The sequence below is a fragment of the Oryctolagus cuniculus genome, chromosome 7, assembly GCF_051225735.1.
Source record: "Oryctolagus cuniculus isolate XC-2025 breed Fujian yellow rabbit chromosome 7, ASM5122573v1, whole genome shotgun sequence".
Classification (NCBI taxonomy): Eukaryota; Metazoa; Chordata; class Mammalia; order Lagomorpha; family Leporidae; genus Oryctolagus; species Oryctolagus cuniculus.
Genome location: NC_142873.1, coordinates 4,897,159 through 4,915,157, shown reverse-complemented (window position 1 = coordinate 4,915,157; position 17,999 = coordinate 4,897,159). Strand labels below are relative to the sequence as shown.

General features: G+C 50.5%; 2 long non-coding RNA genes and 1 pseudogene across 2 annotated transcripts in view; all 3 read right to left on the bottom strand.

Moving 5' to 3' along the window:
* The window catches only part of LOC103349973 (uncharacterized), an 89,590-nt gene that overhangs the window by 38,705 nt on the left and 32,886 nt on the right, over window positions 1-17,999 (bottom strand). The window lies entirely within an intron of this gene.
* LOC149125268 (uncharacterized) lies at window positions 6,060-17,753 on the bottom strand. The gene is made up of 2 exons (XR_016210331.1): window positions 17,420-17,753; window positions 6,060-6,833 (listed from the first exon to the last, which is right to left on the bottom strand). It is a non-coding gene; the product is annotated as an uncharacterized LOC149125268 (long non-coding RNA).
* LOC138850465 (small ribosomal subunit protein eS12 pseudogene) lies at window positions 9,995-11,232 on the bottom strand (annotated as a pseudogene).

The window sequence follows — 17,999 nt, the reverse complement described above, 5'->3', positions numbered from 1 at the left end:
ATGTGCATAACCAGAATATCCCTGACTCTGCCAGACTCCTGGGGTCAGTGTCCCCAGTATAATTATCTGAGTGCCCATCTAACATCCTAAACTAGAGAAGCCTGGTGTTCCTCCAGTGTTTCCAAGGTGGGCTCCAACGTTCAAGTTCCTGCTGCCAGCTCACCTCTTACTAGCTCCCTCCATTTTGTTTTTGAGATACCGTCCTCTCTCTTCTTCCACATCCTCCGTAGCCTCCACACCCACCTACACAAAGCTGTTCCTGAAGGCCTACTGATGATGGAGGCAGCGATAGAAAAAGAACACAGACCGAAGTTGTATGGCACACACCAGGGCAGACAGAGCATCTCGCCACTCGGCCCACGGCAGCACCGTCCCTGGGATCTCAACTTCCTGTGCCGAGACTGCGCTCACCCTCTCTGCTCTGAGCTCCAGGGCTAGAATACAGATGTCTTCTGTCGGTTTCTTGGGCAAAGCACTTTTGGATCCCCTTTGTCTCACTCTGTCCCCCTGAGCTTTGCTTTCAACAACCACAAAGGGCCCTTTCATGTGGGTTTCTACTCTGGGCTCCACTCCAAACAACGTAAAGAACGACATGAAACCCCGAAATGGCGATTTTTCTTGTACGTGCCCCAGATTAGACTTCTGGTCAGAAATCCTTCTCCCGTCATTAGTTCTCATGAATGGAAAGGAACGGAACAGGAAAGTGACTCTCCCAGCGTCCCCAGCGAAAGCCCAGATCATGGGGGTCTGGGATTCCACTCTCACAGGCAGACAGCACACTAAGCCCTTACAGCAACATCTTGAGACGTGTATTATTATCCTTATTTTACAAATAAGGAGATTGAACCTTGGAGGATGGAAGTAATTTGCCGAGTGTCACTAAGCTAACAAGTTGTAGAATCAAGAGGTCAGTGCTCCGACGGCTGCTCCCTCCTGACAACCAGCTGCCTGGGAAAATGCCCGACTACCTTTAGACCGCCATGCTGTGAGGAAGCCCAGCCTGCCTGTGAAGAGAGGACGGCTCACAGGCAGCGTCAAGGAAGCAGACCCGTGGGGAAAGCCTTCCTGGGTCTCCTGGGCCATTTAGGGCACCAGCTGAATGCAGGTGAGGGATTGGCTTCCCGCAGTGTCACATGGACTGAATTATCTGGAGAAACTCTACAAATCACTCACCGTTCTTATTTTTAAGCCCAAAGGCCAGCGTTCTTATAAAGCTCCCTGACAGGAGATGCACCACTCAGAAACCAGCTCGTGTTCCATAGACAAATTCCTCCAGAAGAATCTGCCTGACTGGTGGCCCAGTGGCACAGCCTGGTGGGGTCGGAAGTAACATTCAAAGGGAAAGAAGATGCTGGCTCAGAACCGCCCCCCACACGGAAAGGAAATCTAATTACGGGGCCAGCGTTGTGGCACAGTGGGTTTAGCCCACCAGAGTCCCTGCTGCTCCATTTCCCATCCAGTTCCCTGTTGATGTGCCTGGGAAAGCAGAACACAGTCCAAATAACATGCGCTCCTGCCACCCACATGGGAGACCAACGGAATCTCAGGTTCCTGGTTTCAGACAGCCCAGCTGTTGCAGCCATATGAGGAAGTGAACCAATGCTTCAAAGATCTCTTTCCCTATCTATCTCTACCTTTCAAATAGATCTTTTTTACAAATATAATCACATTTCTGCCTATCTGTTTCCTTTCTTGTGTGTGTGTGTGTGTGTCAGAGAGAGAGAGAATGAGAAAGAGAGAGAGAGAGAGAGGAGAGATCCTATGCCTGATGTCCTCTGCACAGAGCCTGCCAAGAACTTTAGAAGATAGCCAGGAGACTACTGACTCTCAGCAAAGCAGGCCACTTCACTACTTGTGTCCCATCTCCATAACTTGAGAAATGTCTCAGATTCATATGAAACACATTCATTAAACATCTAGCACGGGCCAGACCTGGTTCTAGGCACAGTGGATTGTGGAAAGGGCAGACATGGCCCTGTTTGCAAGGAACTTCAACTCAAATACTAGGAAGACAGATAACACTTAAAGGAGCAGCTCAATGGAGTATAAAATTTGGAGTGGGGAGAGCAATAGGAGGAACTATGAAGAAGAAGTGTGTTGAGGGATGGACATGATGGGGGTGGGAGGGCAGGGAGCAGTGTCTGTTTTTCACATTCTCTCAGAAAATGTGACTATTTAAAAGATTTATTTATGTATTTGAAAGGCAAAGTTACAGAGAGGCAGAGGGGAGAGAGAGAGAAATTCTTCCATCGCTGATTCACTCCCCAAATAGCCTTAATGGCACTGATCTGGAGCCAGGAGCCAGGAACTTCCTCCAGGTCCCCCACGCGGGTGCAGGGGCCAAGGACTTGGGCCATCTTCTACTGCTTTCCCAGGCCACAGCAGAGAGCTGGATCGGAAGAGGAGCAGTCAGGTCTCTAAACAGCACCCATATGGGATGCTGGCACTGCAGGCAGTGGCTTTACCTGCTACACCACAGCACCAGCCCCAAAAAGTGACTTCTGAACAAAGACTTGATGAATGGAAGGAGTGAACCATGTAGAGAAATGAAGAAGGAACATTCCAGAAAGCAGGAACCGCACGTGTCAAGGCCCTGAGGAAGACACAGGAGTGGGCTATGCAAAGAAGATCCAGGCAGTGTGGCTGGAGTGAAGGCAGAGGGATTAGACAGGGGAGATGCGTGGGAGTCACACGGCAAAGGGCCTTCCTTGCACAGTGGGGAGAGTGGGTTTGGCCTGGGTGGTGTGCAAATGCATGGGTTTTGAGCTGTGGTGGCAGGGAAAGACTCTTGAGAGAAAAGCCCGGAGGCAGAGAAACTGGGTGGGTGGGAGGTCACTTCAGCTGTGCAGGTGCGCTTTGACAGTGACCTGAATCTAGGTGTAGGAAGCGATAAGGCACAGGTTGCCTTTTGAAAGTAGAACACCTCAAGTTCACACACATGATTATTACTCACTCTCAGTCCTTCAATCTGAGATTTGGAAGTGCTTCCATTTTTTAAACTGAGGACTGAAAGATCAGCTCTGGGTGCTTTGTGCCTCTGGAGGCAACGCTTGGCATTGCAAGCTTGTCCTCTGAGTGCAGAGGGGCCCATATCTCCAGTGGCACCAGGGCAAGGACACTGGATTTTATTTAGTCCGAAAGGAAATGGCCTAGGTGGACAGACCTGTAACTCCTTCGTCACCCATACAGCAATCTCTTGAGTTTGTGTTCTTTGTCGACGTGGAAGAGACTTCAGTTTTCTAACGTGTGCCTTGAAGAACCACATGGTTATGCCTGTTGCAGGCTGAGAGATATTCCCGGATGTGCACAGCTAGTTTCTAGAGAAGGGGAGGACTAATCTGAGCAAGGAATCCAGGAACTTCAGGGGAGGAAGAACCCTAAATCCTTTCCCCCAGTATTTAAAGTGAGGAAAACAGGAGTAGCCCTGGCCATATTTTGTTGGCAGAAAGATTCCAAAGACGAGAAGACCCAAAGGAGGCCATGCTGGAGACTAGGCTTACCCCTACAGCCTGAAGTTCCTGTGGCTGGACCAGTTCTGGGCCAGTGTGTGGCTGGGGCAGGAATGGCCTCACGCTGCAGCCACTGGGATCCATGGTAGCACTCTGAGAACAATGCTTGCCAGTGGGAGACTGAAGAGGCCAGGGGTCCAGTGGGGTGACCCCTAGAGATTGCCAGAACAGTCTAGCCTTGAGAAGACACCACAAGGCTGACGAAGTTTTCACCAGCAAACGGTGCGTGTCTTACACCCGTGGAAAAGACCTCTTGCCTTACAATCATGAAGACTTGTAACCAGCTATCTTTACTGGTCGCACTGTGAGCATTTTTATCTATCTTTAGTTGTAGGGATTTTCAAAATTCTACAGATTTTCTACATACGTTACTTTTCCCAGAAAGCAAAAACAGATATAAAAGAAGAGAACATTTAGCCCACGCTCCTTCACCCTGCTCAGAAATGCCCCTAGGAACCCATGACCACCGATGACTCCCACGTGCTGTCGTGGCTCCTGTGAGGGCCCTCCGTGCTGAGTCCCAGGCTCCCTCAGCAGGAACCTGACCAGCCCATCTCCTCAGCTGCAGCAAGCTTCTCCAGCCCAGACCAGGGCTAGTGAGAGGGCCCTCCCAGACCCTGAGGGACTGACGAGGGTCCCTCTGCAGCTCACAGGGCACAGGCGAGGTGGCCACTCAAGGATGCCAGTGGAGTTTCCCACACATACCCCCGGCCCCACGCTGTCTTTTGCAAAGGGTTTCCCTTTAGGCACTAGGCCGGACACCTACCCAGCAACACACACACACACACACACACACACGCCCATGGGAGATTTGCATGCCTCAGCCCATCTTTCTGGGTTCACTTTGTGGTCACAAACACATCCTGTTGAAGGCCACACAGATGAGCACACTGACTCTCTCAGCCTTCAATGATCCCAGGCCAGACAGGTCCCAGGAGACACTGGAGAATCTGACACAAAGTAGAAGACCCGTAGTGTTGAAATAGAGATGTATGAATGAACTCCCAACTGGCTTCCTCCTATGCCAACCTCAATTACTCCTTCTGTCAGTTACCAGATTCTACCTCCAGAACTTAATTAGTGCCCTCATATCCATTCCCACCACCTCTGCAATGGTCCAGTCCTCATCCAGCTCTTACACTCTTGCCCTGGCTTCTGACCACCCTCCAATCCATGCTCCATGCATAGCAACAGGGATTTTAAAAATCAATTTCTGGGGGCTAGCATGGTATTGCAGCAGGTTAAGCCACCACCTGCAAAGCCAGCATCGTTTATGGGCACTGGTTCAAGTCCCAGATGCTCCATTTCCAATCCAACTTCCTGCTAATGCATCTGGGAAAGCAGCAGCAGATGGCCCAGGTCCTTGGGCCCCTGCGCCCACGTGCGAGACCCAGATGGAGGTCCAGGCTCCTGGCTTCAGCCTTTCCCATTCCCAGCTGTTGCAGCCGTCTGGGGAGTGAACAGGCAGATGGAAGCTCTCTAACTCTGCCTTTCAAGTAAATAATAAATATTAAAATATCTGTTTCCCCCTTTCTTTCTTAAATACAATCAATAGCTCCCCATAACCATCTGTGGAAACCTTAACTCCTTCACACCATCAATGCCTTCCCTAATGTAAAGGTAACCCTTCCTATTAAGCTGTTTTTCTTCCGTAAACTCTGGTCTCCAGAAATCCCCTACAGCCATCCAACTCTCCATACTAACACATACACACGTAGACACACACATACACAGAACCATCCTAACATAGCCAGGCTCACCAACGTTCCTCAGATAGAACACATTCCTCAGATACAACAGCCCTTCCTTTAATCCCTGTTTGTCAAAATTCAATTCCCTTTCCAAAATCCTTACACTCTACCTTGGAAAGTGAATAGAACAGAAACCCTCAGGTTTCAAGTCAGGCCACCACTGCACCTTGCATCTACTTCCTTAGATGGCCTCATCATACTGGGCTTTGTCTGCCGCATCTCGACTTTGAGCTGCTAGGAAACAAACACCACTCCCTGCCTCTATTGTCCCCTGCAACACAGGGTGCAGCACACGGCAGAAGCCTCTTTGCTCCCCACTGGATCAAGAAGCAAATCACCCTCGTCTTGGCTTCCATACAAACGACGCTTGAGAAGCATCATGGCTCAGAGAGTGAGTCACAGACTCCAGGTAACTGGGAGCTATTAATAGACCCAAGCAGTGATACACTGACATAAATCTGTATAACTTTGTTCAATGAATTCACTGACATTGATCTCATTGCCCACATACTTGAGCACGTGTGTGTGTACATATGCACACTAGTGCCCCCTTATCTGCAGACCCCCAGTGGATGTCTGAAATCATATTACTCACTCCTACATGTACTAGGGTTTTTTCCCCCACTTTTAAAGTGTAGTTGTCTGCTTTTTTCTATTTCATATTTTCAAACCACAGCTGGCTACAAGTAAATGAAACTGCAGAAAGCGAAACTACAAACAAGGAAGAGGTACTAGTGTATCCTCTCTAGCCAGTAGGGTTTGTTTGAAAGGAAAGGCCACCCCAAACACACCAGACACCGGAGCAAGGGAAAACATTTATTGTCGAGTCGGGGAAACCCGCCAGGCTGCCTCCCCATGCACAGAGCAGCCTGCACTAGGAGAAAGGGTCTTATACAGCTTGGCAGAGGTCAGGACGTGGGTGTGGGTGTGGGTGTGGGTGTGGTGGAACTGACACTTGGGGTTGGGCTGTTTGGTCACCTGACTTCTCGTAAGCCAGGCTGGGCTTAGGAAGACGGCACCATTTTACTAACACTGTTTCCCTGGAGAATTCTGCCTAATACAGCCATGAATCCTCAACAGGCCGTACTGACTACACAACTCTTGCCATGTCGTCCTGGCTCCTGAGGCCCGGTAGTTCATGCAGGAACATATTTTCCAAAGCTGATGTTTCACATGGAGGGACATCCATTAGTGTGACACTCCTGACCCGGTCACCCCTCCCTCGCCTGGTTGGTGAATTAGAAGCAGGGTCATGGCAGGATTACCTGGCCCCTTCCTCTTCATTCTATGTCCCACGTGGAAAAACACCCAGCGGGGCTGCCAGGTAAGCAGTCTGCCCGACTCTGTGCTCAGACAGCAGGCTCCTTGGTTTCTCACTGTAAGCTGTGTCTTCCAGTGTAGACTTAGTGATCATAAAGGTCATGTTTCTCTCTGCCTTTCCTATTCAGGACCTCGGGCAGGGCAGCGTCCCAGGCGATGCATGTATTTTGACTTCACGGCTCCTGGAGTGTGTTCACTGAAGGACAAGCCTGGGTGAGCCCAGACAGCTCCGGGGAGGCAGGGCTGAAGTGTCCTGAGAAGGAGTTTGAGAAGGACTGCTCGCTTACGGGAGCTGCGAGCAGCCAAGCAGGGCAGCTGTGTGAAGACGTCCGTGAAGCCCATCCCCGACGGTCAATGCAAGGTGGAATTATTGTCCTGACTGCGGCAAACCTGCTCGTGTTGGATTCCAGACACCTGCCCTGCCAAGCTCCACCCACGTGTATCTGGCAGTCCTCAGGAGCCGTCTCACACGTGACACCCAACAAAGAGAATCTTCTGCCGTTGGGGCCCCCACAAAGCTGTGCCCACAACACCCTCCACCTACTGCACGGCAGGGATCCCCTGGTGGTGGGACCAAGTATTTCAGGACTGCTAGGAGAGAGGATCCTGCCCAGTGCCATCTGTAGGCAGTCCTCTCTTCCTAGGGCTCAGGGCCAGGACTGGACAGGTCTGCATGACACTGGGCTCACACCCTCACTCCCCCTCCCCCCCGAAGTCTAAGGTCTTGTCCTGCTTCCGCAGGATGGCACATCTAGGAGGCTTCCGAGTTCCCACCTGGCTCCCTAGCCCAAGTTGCTGGAGACGCCTGGACACGTCTGAATTCCTACGGTGGATAGAGCATGCCCACGCTATAAATAGATCGCATAACCTGGCCTCAAGTCCCCTACGGCAGACACGGGTGCCCGTGGTAAACAGGGCCCTCCCAGCTCCATACTCATGGCCTACAAACTTCCAAACTGACCTCAGGGCTCCACTCCTCCCTTCCCGCCCTTCCCTCCCCTTCACTCCCTTCTCGACTTATCCAAGAGGAAGTGGCGAGGCGAGATGCAGAAGGTGGCACAGGTCTGAATCGGCTCCACTGCTCAAGCACCTGATGCATTATGTATTCTGCTGGTCCTCAGAACAGTGGGAGTTCGGGAGTCTGCCCTGTACTCATGTGTGCTCACCTCCCATGGGAGGGGAAGCATCCCAGCAAATGGGAGGCCCACCCCCAGGGTAACTCCCAGGAGGTGACAATCTCTGGGACGAGACGAGGAAGCTGGAAGAATGAGCAAGGCACACGGTGCACCTGAGGCTGCCCCTTTAAACTCAGAGGCAAACTCTGCTTCGTCCGTGGCAGCAGTGGTCCCCTGCCTGGTTTCCAGTTGCCACTTGGGAAATTCTCTGCACAAAAGTCTCGCCCTGTCCATCAGCACAAGCCAGGCTGTTTCCTTCTCCCCAGGTCATTCCCTAGGGAGAGTGTGCGGGAGGAAGACTGGGGAGGGAAAGCTCAAGAAGGTTTTTGTTGTCTTCCAGAAGAGGACCGAGCCAGCAGGGCCCAGGGATTCCCCCCACCGTCACAAGCAGGTGGTGTGGGAACAGTGAGGGAGCCGGTGCACTTGCACTGGTTGGCTGTCATCTGGACCTCAGAGGCCTCTGCTGCCTGAACCTCCTCCTGTTGCTGGAGCTCACATGCCAAGTGCTGTGCAGTCCAGCTCCTAGGGCACAAGGCTTGCAAGCAAGCAGGGCCCTCCCACCCTTAGGGCAAGCTCACCCAAGGAGACCCAACAGGGAAGATGCTGTCCAAGGTTGAGCTGGAAGGTGCCCAGGAGAGTCCAAGGGCATCCCAAGACAAAGAGCCCACACTGGGATGACCCTTGGTGTCATTCTTCCTCCCACCACCCACCCCAGCTGTAGTCCCCACTTTGGCTAAAACAGGAAGTAATAGAATGAATACAAGGGACCGGTGCTATGGTGCAGAGGGTTAAAGCCCTGGCCTGAAGCACCGGCATCCCATATGGGCACCAGCTCTAATCCTGGCTGCTCCTCTTCCAATCCAGCTCTCTGCTGTGGCCTGGGAATGCAGTGGAGGATGACCCAATCCTTGGGCCCCTGCACCCGCGTGGGAGACCTGGAAGAAGCTCTAGGCTCCTGGTTTCAGATCAGCACAGCTCCGGCCGTTGCAGCCATCTGGGGAGTGAACCTCAGATGGAAGACCTCTCTGGCTCTACCTCTTTCTGTAACTGTCTTAATAAAATAAATCTTTAAAAATAGAATGAATACAAGTTCACAAACTTGGCTGTCTAAGAAATGCATCGGAGCTTTTCATTTCAATCTGACTTCAAGACCTACTCCCTCCAGGCTGCTGGGAGATCCCAGCCAGTCACTGCTGCGCCCTCACCCTTAGGGCCACACAGAGGGTGCTGGGGGATGCTCCTACTGTGCAAAGCATTTGCCCCACCCCACCCTCAGCCTTAGAGTTAGTTACAGCAGTGAGCCTTCCACGTGATCCCTTGAAATCTCATCCCTCTAAGACTTTCATGCACTGGGAGCCCCTGTCACCCTGCGGCCTGGTGTTCTGCCTTCCTAGTGTCCTCTCTTTTTAGTTTATTTGACAGGCAGAGTTATAGACAATGAGAGAGACAGAAATGTCTTCCCTTCATTGGTTCACTCCACAAATGGCCGCTGGTGCTGTGCCGATCTGAAGCCAGGAGCCAGGTGCTTCTCCTGGTCTCCCAAGCGGGTGCAGGGCCCAAGCACCTGGGTCATCCTCCACTGCACTCCCAGGCCACAGCAGAGAGTTGGACTGCAGGAGGAGCAACTGGGACTAGAACCGGCACCGCAGGTGGAGGATTAGCCAAGTGAGCCAAGGCGCCGGCCCCGCCCTCTCTCCTTCTGAAGTCTCTCCCAGCTCCCCACAGACACTGCCAGGGAGACTGCCTCTTTGAGGGACTCAGAAAAAAAAAAAAAAAGGCATCTCCCCTTCTCTGTCTTACCTGCTTCCCCTCAGAAGTCCTAGACCTTCTCCCTCCTTCCTCAAGGACACTTAGCAGTACATCTGCAATAAGCGTATGGCAGTGATCCCAAGCAGGAGCTTGGTTTCCACTTTATGTTGGAGAGGTAGGAGTAGGCTTCTCTGGGGGTGCGTGGTGTAAGTAGTAAAATAAAGCAACAGACAAGATCCTTTTAGATGGTGATGAGGACGGAGAAGAAAACACAGGCAGGGATAGGAGGGAGGAGACAGTACAATCGGAGAGGTCACAGAAGCTCCTCTGTAGAGGCGTCCTCTGAGGTGAGACAAAGGAGCCCGGTACAGGCCGTTCTGTGGGGGAGCTTTCCAGGCCATGGAAGCACCAAGCACCAAGCACCAATGCCCCAAAACCGTTACAGACTTGACTCCTAGGAGTAACAGAAATGCCCAGGGGGACCACTTGGCCAGCTTCAGGATTGTGGTTTGGGAGTTGAATTCAGAGAGAAAAGCAGACAGAGAATGTTCTTCCAGAGGGGACAAACAAGTTCTGGAACAAGGCGGCTGGCCAGGGGAAAGGAGAGGCACCACCAGGGAGCATGGCCAGTAGACTTTCAGGAGCTCTGGTGACTATCAGGAGAGGCGAGCTTCCCTTTTCTGGCTGGTAGCATCAGGTCCTCAGTGCAACTTTCCCAGTATCTCTGGCCTTGAATTCGCTATTCCAGGCCCACAGTCTGGTTTGGAGAACTCTAGAGAAGTGGTAGGAACAAGGCCAGAGTTGGTAGATAGAGCAATCTGAGTCGGAGCCCACTGGGTGTGCAGAACACGCGAGACTTTCAGAAACACCAGGGCAGTGGACAGGATTCCTGGGATGGGTGGAGAGCCTGGATGGTGACCACTGATGTCCAGACAGCCTCTTGAAGAAGTCAAACTGGATAGGAGGAACTTGAGATCTTATTTGGAAAACTAGAATTGGATCTCTCAAAAGACAAAGCCACTTCCCTTGCTAAGTCATTCAAAACCATCAAAGTTAAGTGCCTGAAAACATTGGCCAGAATAGCCCTGTGTCCCCTCTTCGACTTGGCAACTTTAATGAGTCAAATTTTATTTGTTCATTTCTTGCATTTGAAGCATTCTTTGATGACATCCTTGGCCAGAGATTCTTTGCCATAGTCCTTAACCACTACGCAACTGCACCTAACCACTTTACGGGGCTTCCCCTCTTGCTCAGTTTACAGAGGCCTACCCACTCCAAGTTTGTTGTTGTCATCAACCTTAATGAGATTGAGCTGGTACTCAGCACAGAGGGCCTCCACCAGCTTGGCATACACAGGCTCACCACAGTTAGATGCAAACACACAAAGATGGGCTTGGTGCTCGTCTAAGGCTTTGGCAGCTTCATGAAGTCCACGTGCTAGGCCATCATGGATGAGGGCAGCAGTAGTACAGTCCATCACACCTCCAACAGCAATGCCTTCCTCAGCCATGGCGGTGGGTTACAGGTCAAGGCCAACCTTTAACACACCCAGGTCTCCACCTGCACCTGACTTGGCAGCGGCAGGGAAAGAGAACTTGGCAACACTGTTCTTCCCACAGCCCCATCGGAAGGAAGGTGATCCTGTGGCCAGCTGTGCCTAGAGAAGTTTCCCTGATACAATGCCAAGGGTGACAGTCAAGAACTCAGTTCCAGGAGACTCCTAAAAAGGCCTGGCCTAGAAATGGGAGGGGAAGGCGGGTTTTTCAAAACTCCACTGCAGACTCCACTGTCCAACAGTGCTCGGGGTGCATCGGCTAGTCTGTTCTCATGAAGCTTACATTATAGTGTGTGACCATGGACAATAAATAAAACACAGTAAGCATTTAAATTATGATATGGTAGGAGGAGATACATGCTTTAAAAAGAAATATAGAACAAGACAATGGAGAGCAGCTGCATGAGACAGAGGACCAGCTGTACTTTATTTGAGAAGCAGAGAGACAGAATGACAGAGAGCGCCAATCAACTTGTTGACTCCTAAATGCCCACAATGGCTGGGACTGAGCCAGCCCAAAGCCAGGAACAGTAAACTTAATCCCAGGTCTCACACGAGGGTGGCATGTGTTTTAGCCATCACCACTGCCTCCCAGAGGCTGTATCAGCAGGAAACTGGATCCAAGAGCCAGAGCCAGGAATAAAACCCAGATGCTCTGATGTAGGATGCAGGCACATTAACTGGAGTCTTAACCATTCGGTCAAACACCCACCCCTAGTTGCACTTTTAAGATGGAAGTCAGAATAAGTTGACGTTTGGGTAAAAATTCAAAGTAAGGAAGAACATTCTTGGCAGAGGGAACAGCCAGTTCAAAGGCCCTGAGGTGGGAATGTGTGTCTCCGGCTATCAGAGGGAACACAGGATAATGTAGAAGGAAATGCAGTGAAGTAACAGAGGTCAAGTCACATGCGGCCCTGTAGGCCACTTTAGAACTTAAAGCACATTGGCCGGCGCCGTGGCTCACTAGGCTAATCCTCCACCTTGCGGCACTGGCATACTGGGTTCTAGTCCCGGTCGGGGTGCCGGATTCTGTCCCGGTTGCCCCTCTTCCAGGCCAGCTCTCTGCTGTGGCCCGGGAGGGCAGTGGAGGATGGCCCAAGTGCTTGGGCCCTGCACCCCATGGGAGACCAGTAGAAGCACCTGGCTCCTGCCTTCGGATCAGCGCGATGTGCCGGCTGTGGCAGCCATTGGAGGGTGAACCAACGGCAAAGGAAGACCTTTCTCTCTCTCCCTGTCCACTCTGCCTGACAAAAAAAAAAAAAAAAAAAAAAAAAAAAAATCAAAGGAAAAAAAAAAAAGAAATTGAAGCACACTAATGGGAGCAGAAATTGCCCTAACCGCCGTTATCAGAGAGACTACGCATTTGCTTCTCACATCCCAGCTCCTAGTGCCCAGCGAGTCTGTGCAGGTGGAGGCACTCACTGAGGTGTCCCATGTGTGCATGCTCAGTCATCACCCCAGGCCTCTGTCCCCACCCCCCACCCCCCACCCACCCCCGCCCCCCGTGCCCTTTGCTATCCTATAAGACTCCCTGATGAAACATGAGGGGACTTCAAGACATTCACGGGAAAAGTGAAGTTAAAAATAAGCTTATTTTGGTGCAAATGAAATCCATGGATATTTTTCATAATATTTCCCAATTTTTTGACGATCCCTCATGTAAGATTTAGTCTGACCCCCTCACCCCTCATGAAGGGGATACCACAGGTCTCTTAATACCATTTTTCTACCAGATTTTAAGAAACGGGCCGACAGTGCAGGTCAGTGTTCCCAAATCAAGTAAGTCGGCCAGGCCACGCATCTTCAGGCCTGGACTATCTGACCCGACTTTCTGCAGCCCTGCAGCAGCGTCTCCCTCCCTCCCACTCCAAGTCCATTCACTGAGCCCTGAAGACTTCCTCAGGAAGGAATTCCTGCGCAGAATCAAACAATGCCTAAGGCACACCAGCAAGCAAGGGAGCGGGGTGTGCGATTCTGTCTTCCATGGAGAAGGCCACACCAGATGTGCCCCGGTCTCACCCTGCCAGCCAGCCACTGAAAGAAAGGGCCGACCACAGTCCTGGGCACCTTCCCGCCCCGACCCCATACTCCCTCCCAGGGCCCTGCTGCCAGCACCTGAACCTCCAGGGCCTCACATTTCTGTGGGCGACAAGGGGCTCAGTTCCGATCAGGATATTCTTACAGTTCTTCCTCTGCTGGAGAAACGCTGAGTGGCAGCCCTGGGCCTCAGGGCTGTCACAGCTGGGAACTAGAGGAGCACGAACTCGGAACCTCACAAGGAAGCTTGGCAGATGCTTTTGGAGTTATCTGGCGCCACCAAAATCTGTATTTGCCTCTCAGAATCGGGTTCGCCTCGACCTTCCCCAATGCCTTCTTGCCTCCGCCCTCAGACCACCTGCCTTGGGGAGTTGCTGCCTTCTGAGAGGAAAGAAGGCCAGCACCTGCCACCCTGCCTGGACGCAGGCCAGCACCTGCCACCCTGCCTGGACGCAGTGCCTGTGTGCCCAGAGCCAAAGGAAAACAGGCAGCAGAAAGAGTTCCAAGGCTCTGGGACGCTAACTCCTGTAGACAAACGGAACTCCAGTCAGCAGGAGTCATCACGTGCCTTAAAACACACGCTATTTTGGGCTCAAATCCACGTTATACATCCTAGAGGGAAATCAAATATCTGCTTTGAGGTGTCTGCAAATTGCAAGAGGACCTATATTCTGCTCTGACCTCTGGCTCCAAATCCCACCCTCGCTGAATTCTTATTCCGTGCTCTCCCTAATTCTGTACCTTCTTCACCCAACCCTACCCTCTTGCCAAAAAAAGCAATCAGTTTTGTAAGCACTGCACGTTAACAGAATCTGTACTGATAGTTTGTAGGTCGTGAAGGACGGGTTACACCTTCTCAGACAGCAGACAACCTAACATCCGATACCAGCTGTCCCACTTCAACATCCTCTAGAGATTTCTCCCTGGCCACGCCTTAGGGTGAAGCACCAGGACTCTGCTCCTCCCCCCTCCCCCACCCAGGCAACCTTCCCACTGCCTGCTCCCCGATATGCACACCTGAGGCTCACCTAGGTGTGTCACTGAACCCAAATCCTCGGACTCCAGCAGTGCCAGCTTTCAGACAGCAGCTTTACAATGATGAGCCTTGTCATAATCCTGATGTGAATTCTCATTCACTAGAGAGCAGAGGGCACGTCCGTTTATCTTTATAAGCTGACCCTCAATCGGTGGCATGGTCTGCCCTCTCGTCTTTCCAGCTAGGAGCCTACCATTACGAATATGGCCGACCACAAGCACTCTACCTCAACCTCCTCACCACAGGACACCGCCCCCGGCAGGCGGCATCTGCACACTCCACCGGCTAAGTAACCCCAGACAGCAGAGTTGCGAGTGCCGGACCACGGGGGCTCGGCTCAGGTCCCCAACTCCTACGGAAGCTGGGCTCAGCTGCAAAATGGCTGCCAATCTCCTACAACCTCTTCAGGGAGGGTTTGTAACTTGAACACAAAGCCTGCAGGCATCAGCGACGCCCTCCTCACTCCAGAGTTTGTAACCACTACCCGGCAGCCAGGGACCAGGGCACCAACAGCTCCGTCTCTGCATTACAGCCTAGGGTGACAAGGTAGCCATAAGCCAGGTTAGTATTTAATTGGCAATTTGAGAAAGAGGTACCATTATGAAAAAACTTCAATTTTCAAAAATACCCTTCAGGGGAGTTGCGAAAAACTGATAGGAGTTAAGGGCAGGAAAAATAAAAATACAAAATGTTTAAGACAGTTTTTTAAATTGTGATTCAATAAGATACCGCCTGTGAGTACCTTTTCACAGACATGCACAGAGCAATTCTGAAACAGATTCTCATTCCTGTATTTCACATTCTGAAGAGTCTGGCTTTCTAATTTAAAATATTAACCATAAAAACGAAGATGAATCAGATGCATGGATTTATTGTATCCGTTGGAGAATGGCTTAGCTCATATAAAACAATCGCGACAAATGAACCTAAAGTTAAGGATGGATGGAAGCCCAGAGCCAATTAAAACTAAATGGGAAAGAGATTTAAGTCTGAAAACTGAAGATAAGGGCTAGCAATTATCCTGTCATCTAACCAAACACACAACTGCTAATGTTCTGGATGACTTGATGTATTTTTAATTATCATATCAAGCATTTGACTCTAGTTAGAAAAATGAAATTGACCATAAAAAAATTTCAGCCTTTTGCCCAATAATTCAGAGGGAGAATAATCCCTCTCTGCCCACACAGTCTCCACACAGAGACACAGTGGTGCAGTGCCATCAAAATGATATCATAAATTATGCAGAAAGAACTCTCCCATCTCCCGATCTGTGTTTACCTCATATTAATTCTCAGTTGAATGTGGAAATGTTTAGCTTTGCCTCATTTACATTGTTAATAGTCTTATACTAGATTATAGAAAAAAGAATGGGCAAGAAGGCCCTGAAACACAGCAAGTAGCTTAGAAGTCTTAGCCAAAATTATTCAGCGGAAGGCAACACTACCTTTTGACTCTGGGCCGGAGGATCTCTGTCCTGGTCCTGTGTTTGAAGGCCTTCCAGGCCTCACACCACACACGCACACACATGCTTATGACGATCATGTGAACACCTGCCACCTGAGGCGTGGTGTCCAGCGCTGCTGCAGACCAGCCCACAATCTCATATGTGTTCTTGTTTCCAGCACCCTTCAAGCCCCAGAAAAACCATCACATCTCTTGCCCATATTCTTGAAACAGAAGCCGGCTGTATTCGTGGGTTTTGTCCTGCAGACTTGGAACCACAGGTAGGTTCTGAGCAATGGAAGCACTCAGGAGTTAAGAGAAAAGACAAATTAACTTGTCAAGCCCTGGCCTTCAGCGGAACTGCAGTACTTCTTACATAGTGAATTATCTCTTGGTAAGCACCAGGTGTCTGATCTTCCTACTCTTTATATTTTCAATTGAGCTTCCCGAAGTATTTGCAGATCACCACAATGTTTGCAACAGATGAAGGTAGCAGCTGAAGAATGCTTTTCACCATTAAGCACATCATATTGCCTGTACATTTGTTTATCTGAGTGAAGCACAACACCAATTTCTTTAAAAGAATTTATTTGACAGAGTTACAGATAGTGAGAGGCAGAGAGAGAGAGAGAGAGAAAGAGAGAGGTCTTCCATCTGCTTGTTCACTCCCCAAATGGACAGAACTGGGCCAATCCAAAGCTAGGAGCCAGGAGCCTCCTCTGGGTCTTCCACGCAGGTACAAGGGCCCAAACACTAGAGCCTTCTTCTACTGCTTTCCCAGGCCATCAGCAGAGAGCTGGATTGGAAGAGGAGCAGCTGGGACGAGAACCAGTGCCCATATGGGATGCTGGCACCATAGGCAGAAGATTAACCTACTGCACCACAGCACTGTCCCCAACACCAATATTTTCATTGCTAACTAGAAAAACATTGACATCTGTATTATAAATTCTCAAAAATTTCATTAAAATTCAGATTTATACAAAGACTTTTTGTAAAATATTTGTATTCAATACTTCTGCTTCCAGGAAAATGAGGTACTTAGATGTAACCATTTCTGCCATTAGGTACAACTGCAAGTCCTGGAAATTATATACATACATGTGAATGTACGTGTGTTTGCGTAAAATATATTAAGACACTGAAAGGCAGAGCAAAGAAGGCAGACTGCATACTTGAAAACTCAAGGAAATAGGGCTGTGCTGTGGCGTAGCGGGTAAAGCCACCACCTGCAGTGCCAGTATCCCATATGGGCGCTGGTTCGAGACCCGGGTGCCCTACTTCCTATCCAGCTCTCTGCTGTGACCTGGGAAAGCAGTGCATAATGGCCCCAAGTGCTTGGGCCCCTGCACACACATGGGAGACCCAGAGAAAGCTTCTGGCTTTGGATCAGCAGAGCTGATTGGTTGCAGACGTTGCAACCAATTGAGGAGTGAACCAGCAGATGGAAGACCTCTCTCCCTTTCTCTGAATAACTCTGATATTCAAATAAATAAATCTAAAAAAAAAAAACCCAAGGAATCAAAGTGTGACTTCCCCCAGATTTCCTTGTCGTACTCCATACTTAGAGCAGAATAAACCAGCAACTCAGGAACAGATACAAACCAGACAGACCTCAACGCAAGTTTTCTCTCTCAAGCCAAAGGACCAGGAAAGAGCAGACTGGGAAATTTTTTGCATATTAACCACTCTATCTCCACTCCAAAACAAAGCTGTCACCCATAGCAGCAAAGGCCCAATGGGAGCCTGGACCTCCACCCTTGAGAGACTGTAACTGGTGCCCAACACACCAGCAGGGGTGATATCAGACACCAACCAGGGGGCCTGAACCTCCATCCTACCTGGCCGACAGCAGAGTCCACGCAAGCCCCTGACAGCACAGTGGGGACCACACTGGGAGCCTGGACGTACAATCTCCATGCAGCAACAACAGGAAGCCTCTTCCTCTCCACTCCCCCTGGGATCAGCGCAGGCCTAGAGAGAGCGTGGCTTTCACCACCACCCAGCAGCAACAGGGCCTTTCCAACTTAAGTCGGTGGAGGTCACATGATGAGCCGGGATGGCAGCCTCCACGTGTGGTTAGTGAGCAGCAGCACTCACAGGTATCAGCTGTCAGCAGAGGACAAGGGAGACCATGGACTTCCACCTCCACCTTGCACTAATACAGCATTACGACCAGATGAGGCTCTTCCTCAATTGCTGACCAAATGTGATCCAATACCAGGTGGGTAGATGTGGCCTTGACAAACCAGATAATACCTTGGTCAAAAGCCTGAAGCAACAAGATTGTATTTGGAGGTAAAAATACAGCCTTAATTTTTGCATTTTTTAAAAGATTTATTTATTTATTTGAAAGTCAGAGTTACACAGAGAGAAGGAGAGGCAGAGAGAGAGAGAGAGAGAGAGAGAGAGAGAGAGAGA